Raw genomic sequence first — 6,355 nt, forward strand, 5'->3', positions numbered from 1 at the left:
GGCAAAAGTGAGGACTGCAGATGCTGGAGTTTAGAGTCGAGTGTGTGGTGCTGGACAATTCCTGATGAAGGGCTTTTGCCTGAAATGTGAATTTTCCTGCTCCTCGGATGCTGCCTGACCTGCTGTGCTTTTCCAGCAATAAAGTTTCAACTTTGATCTCCAGCATCTGCAGACCTCACTTTCTCCTTGAGGCTAGAATCAAACCCAGGTCCCTAATGCTTAAGGCAGCATTGCTAACCATTGAGCCATTGTTCCGCCCTTTTGGTTAATATTTGATACATTGTCAATGTTAGCTCCAGCATCTCTGTCAACAACCACTGGCTCATGTCCCTCGTTGTTAAACCTGTTCCAGTCAAATATTTGGAGCTTTCCCAATGCAAACGACCACAATAGTGTTGATGGGTTCAGTTTCTGATCTTCTGATCTCATTCCCTGAGGCAAATGATGGTGTGTTCAAGTCCCACTGCACAAATTCAGGTACAAAATCAAGATTGATACTTCAGTAGAGTCCTGAAGGAGTGCTGCACTCCCACAGTGCTAACTTTAGATCAGAGATTAAAGCAATGCCCTCTTGGTGAACAGAAAGATCACATGGCATTGTTTGGAAAAAAGCAGTCCACAAATCCCTGGGTGTCACAACCAATATCTATCAAACAACATCATAAATGTAGATTTTTGTAGTATGCCACTTGTGGGACCTTGCAATGCACCAACTAGTGTCTGTGTTTGCCATCATACCAACAGTGACTACAGAATGTGTACACCAGTTTTGAACAGAGGAACCTAGGAGCAGGAGTAGACCTTTTGAGCTTTCCAGTCTGCTCCACTGTTCAAGAAGGTCATAGCTGATTTAGCTGTTGCCACACCTCCAATTTCCTACTCACTCCCCATAACCCTAGCCTCGCCTGTCCATCAAACCTCTATCTAACTCAGCCTTGAATACGTTTAAAGACCCAGCCACCACTGCCTCTTGGGAAAGAGGATTCCACACTTGATGCCCCTCTGACACAGAAAACAAATTCTCCTTAATGCCATCTTAAATGGGGAACCACATATTCTGAAACTATCTTCCCTCGTTTTAATCTCCAGTCCACCATGATCTCATGTTCCATTAAGATCATCTCTCATTCTTCGAAACTCCAATAGGTAAAAGACTCACCTGTTCAACCTTATTTCAAAAGATAAGCGGTTTATCCCGGGAATGAGACAAATAAATCTTCTCAGAGCTGCTTCTAAGACAATTACATCATTTTTTCAGATACTGTGCCCAGTATTCAGACTGGTTTCACAAAGGCCCTGGCAGCAATAGTAAAACGTACCCGTATTTACATATCATTTCCCTTGCAATTAAAGCAAAATTTTATTTGCCACTTATTGTTCTAACTTTGTGATTGACATACTAGGATACCAGAAGCTGCTGTACCACTGAGTTCTGCAATCTCTCTTCACATAAAAAATACACTGTTCCCCTTTCCTTTACTTCCAGTCCAAATGGATAAGTTCACATTTATTCATGTTAGACTCCATCCATCACAATTTTCTTTGCCCACTTGCCTAACCTATCCATATCCTTTTGCAGATTTCCACATTCCTGATGACAGCTGACTTTCTGACCTATTTCATCATTTATCCACCTCACTGATAATGATTAGAAATCATTGTGCCACTCAAATATTTGGCACTTGACAGCTTGAAAAGACCCATTTATCCTTTCTCTCAGTTTTCTGTTAGTGAGACGATCCCTTACCCAATGTTAATATATTCCCTTCTACACTGACTTGTGCAATAACCTTTGATGTGTGTCTTGCAACCAGGAAAAACTGAGTGCAAATTCAAATTCCTGTTTCCCTGATCAAATCCAAGAGCTCTGCTGTTTGACTCCTCCCATTCGTGGAAGCTGCTGATCTGCCCTGAGTTCACTGGGAAAGTGTAATCACAGTTGGCACTGCCAGAGAGAGAGAGAGACCAGCACTGTCAGAGCTAGGGAGAGAGAGGCCAGCAATGTCAGGGAGAGGCTGCACTGTCAGCTGTTTCATATGAGTATATGAGTACAGGCAATCTGCTCATCCCAATCACCTCAACTCAGCGCAATGCCTCTTTCGGGAATAAATGAGGTGGTGTGTAGCACTGATGGACTGGAACTGCACCCAGTTGAATTCTCTGCTGCTGACAAAGCCAGCACCAGGCTCTCTGTCTCTCTTCATGTCATGCCAGAATATGAAGTACACAGTTATATCACATTATCAGATAAGAATGGCACAGATGGAATCATGTGCCATTTTCTGATACAGCTTTCACATGCTGTGCCCTTGTGTAATATAACTCTGAGGCTGGGGCAGTTTGGAAGAGCAGCAAGTCAATTAGTTAAGCAGGCAAGGGCAAGGCAGATAATGAGGTAGGCATGATAAATCAAACTGTATTTATTTCAACGCAGTGGGCGGCACGGTGGCACAGTGGTTAGCACTGCTGCCTCACAGCACCAGAGACCTGGGTTCAATTCCCACCTCAGGCGACTGACTGTGTGGAGTTTGCACATTCTCCCCGTGTCTGCGTGGGTTTCCTCCGGGTGCTCCGGTTTCCTCCCACAGTCCAAAGATGTGCAGGTCAGGTGAATTGGCCATGCTAAATTGCCCGTAGTGTTAGGTAAGGGGTAAATGTAGGAGTATGGGTGGGTTGCGCTTCGGCGGGTCGGTGTGGACTTGTTGGGCCGAAGGGCCTGTTTCCACACTGTAATGTAATCTAATCTAAGAGGCCTGATAGGTAAGGCAGATGAACTCAGGGCATGATTGAGAACAGACAGGATTGATGGAGGGAAAATGTTTCCATTGATAGGAGAGACTAGGACCTGATGGCATAACCTCGGAGTAAAGGGAAGACCATTTAGAACGGAGATAAGGAGAAACTTCTTTAGGCAGAGAGTGGTAAATCTATGGAATTCATTGCACAGAAGGCGGTGGAGGCCAGGTCATTGAGTATGTTTAAGACGGATATAGATAGGTTCTTCATTGTAAAGGGGATCAAGAGTTACAGGGAGAAAATGGGAGAATCGGGTTGAGAAACGTATCAGCCATGATTGAATGGTGAGGTAGACTCAATGGGCTGAATGGCCTCATTTTTCCTCATATGTCTTATGGGGCTGGGATATCATAGCTATTACAGAGACACTGCTCAGCATTGGACAAGATGGCATTAATGTTCTGGGGTATAGATGTTCAGCACCATTTATGATTCCTGAGATATTGAAGCAGTCCATGTTCAAATGCAAAAAGATCTCATTAATATCCAGGCTTGGAGCTAACAAGGGCCAATGGGCTGAGAAGTGGCAGATGGAGCTTAATTCAGATAAATACGAGGTGCTGCATTTTGGGAAAGCGAATCTTAGCAGGACTTATACACTTAATGGTAAAGTCCTAGGGAGTGTTGCTGAACAAAGAGACCTTGGAGTGCAGGTTCATAGCTCCTTGAAAGTGGAGTTGCAGGTAGATAGGATAGTGAAGAAGGCGTTTGGTATGCTTTCCTTTATTGATCACGGAATATTGCATGCAATTCTGCTCTCCTTCCTATCGGAAAGATGTTGTGAAACTTGAAAGGGTTCAGAAAAGATTTACAAGGTTGTTGCCAGGGTTGGAGAATTTGAGCTATAGGGAGAGGCTGAACAGGCTGGGACTGTTTTCCCTGGAACGTCAGAGGGTGACTTTATAGAGGTTTATAAAATCATGAGGGGCATGGATAGAATAAATAGACAAAGTCTTTTCCCTCAGTTGTGGGAGTCCAGAACTAGAGGGCATAGGTTTAAGATGAGAGGGGAAAGATATAAAAGAGACCTAAGGGGCAACTTTTTCACGCAGAGGGTGGTACATGTATGGAATGAGCTGCCAGAGGAAATGGTGGAGGCTGGTACAATTGCAACATTTAAAAGGCATTTCGATGGATATATGAATAGGAAGGGTTTGGAGGGATATAGGCTGGTTGCTGGCAGTTGGGACTAGATTGGGTTGGGATAACTGGTCGGCATGGACTGGGTGGACCAAACGGTCTGTTTCCGTGCTGTACATCTGTATGACTCTAAGTGGTAAGTTACATTTGCATGATACAAATTCCAGGCTATGACCATCTGTCACATTGCTTGAGCTGGTCAGGTCATGAGCACTTAGAGTCATAGAGAGGTACAGCATGGAAACAGACCCTTCGGTCCAACCCGTCCATGCTGACCAGATATCCCAACCCAATCTAGTCCCTCCTGCCAGCAACCGGCCCATATCCCTCCAAACCCTTCCTATTCGTATACCCATCCAAATGCCACTTAAATGTTTAAATTGTACCAGCCTCCACCACATCCTCTGGCAGCACATTCCATACACGTACCACCCTCTGCATGAAATAGTTGCCCCTGAGATCTCTTTTATATCTTTCCCCTCTCACCCCAAACCTATGCCCTCTAGTTCTGGACTCCCTGACCCCAGGGAAAAGACTTTGCCTATTTATCCTATCCATGTTAGGTATGTTAGGAATAAAAGAATGACTAGGGTAGGAATATGTCCAGTCAAGGATAGTAGGGGGAAGTTGCGTGTGGAGGCGGAAGAGATTGGGGAGACACTGAATGAATACTTTTCTTCAGTATTCACTCAGGAACAGGGCATTGTTGTCGATGAGAATACTGAGGCACAAATAAGTAGAATGGATGGCTTTGAGGTATGTAGAGAAGAGGTGTTGGAAATCCTGGAAAAGGTGAAAATAGATAAGTCCCCTGGGCCTGATGGCATTTATCCTAGGATTCTCTGGGAAGCAAGGGAGGAGATTGCAGAGCCATTGGCCTTGATTTTTATGTCCTCTTTGTCTACAGGAGTAGTCCCAGAAGACTGGAGGATAGCAAATGTGGTTCCCTTGTTCAAAAAGGGGAGTAGGGATAGCCCTAGTAACTATAGGCCGGTGAGTCTCACTTCTGTTGTGGGCAAAGTCTTAGAGAGAATTGTAAGGATAGGATTTATGCACATCTGGATAGGAATAATGTGATCAAAGATAGTCAGCATGGTTTTGTGAAGGGCAAGTCGTGCCTCACAAACCTTATTGAATTCTTTGAAAAGGTGACAAAGGAGGAATCAGTCCTTGCCTTTCCAAATACATGTACATCCTGTCCCTCAGGATTCCCTCCAACAACTTGCTCACCACTGAGGTCAGGCTCACCGGTCTATAGTTCCCTGGTTTGTCTTTACTGCCCTTCTTAAACAGTGGCACCACGTTTGCCAACCTCCAGTCTTCTGGCACCTCACTTATGACTATCGGTGATACAAATATCTCAGCAAGGGGCCCAGCAATCACTTCTCTAGCTTCCCACAGAGTTCTCGGGTACACCTGATCAGGTCCTGGGGATTTATCCACCTTTAACCGTTTCAAGACAACCAGCACTTCCTCCTCTGTAATCTGGACATTTTGCAAGATGTCACCATCTACTTCCCTACAGTCTTATCTTCTATATCCTTTTCCACAGTAAATACTGATGCAAAATATTCATTTAGTATCTCCCCCATTTTCTGAGGCTCCACACAAAGGCCACCTTGCTGATCTTTGAAGGGCCCTATTCTCTTCCTAGTTACCCTTTTGTCCTTAATATATTTGTAAAAACCCTTTGGATTCTCCTTAATTCTATTTGCCAAAGCTGTCTCATGTCTCCGTTTTGCCCTCCTGATTTCCCTCTTAAGTATACTCCTACTTTCTTTATATTCTCCTAAGGATTCACTCGATCTATCCTCTCTATACCTCCTTTTTCTTAACCAAACCCTCAATTTCTTTAGTCATCCAGCATTCCCTATACCTACCAGCCTTTTCTTTCACCCTGACAGGAATATACTTTCTCTGGATTTTTGTTATCTCATTTCTGAAGGCTTCCCATTTTCCAGCCGTCCCTTTACCTGCAAACATCTGCCTCCAATCAGCTTTCGAAAGTTCTTGCCAAATCCGTCAAAATTGGCCTTTGTCCAATTTAGAACTTCATCTTTTAGATCTGGTCTATCCTTTTCCATCACTATTTTAAAACTAAAAGAATTATGGTCGCTGGCCCCAAAATGGTCCCCCACTGACACCTCAGTCACCTGCCCTGCCTTATTTCCCACTTCCGGCACTGAATTGCCATTTTTCTGCCGGTCACAACTTAGGCCAGCTCCAAAGACACATTCTCTTTAGCGGTTACCTGTTCTACCTCCCATTCCTTGTAAGGTGTATCTTATTCTTTCTGGTCCAGCAGAAATGCAGAGTGTGACATTAAAGCGAGAGGGACAACCTTGACTCTTCTTCCTTCCATTGTTGTGAAAGTAATGCTTCAAATGTAATACACTCAATAACAGCTGTGAGATGAGCC

Source organism: Chiloscyllium plagiosum, chromosome 35 (genome assembly GCF_004010195.1).
Source record: "Chiloscyllium plagiosum isolate BGI_BamShark_2017 chromosome 35, ASM401019v2, whole genome shotgun sequence".
Taxonomy (NCBI): domain Eukaryota; kingdom Metazoa; phylum Chordata; class Chondrichthyes; order Orectolobiformes; family Hemiscylliidae; genus Chiloscyllium; species Chiloscyllium plagiosum.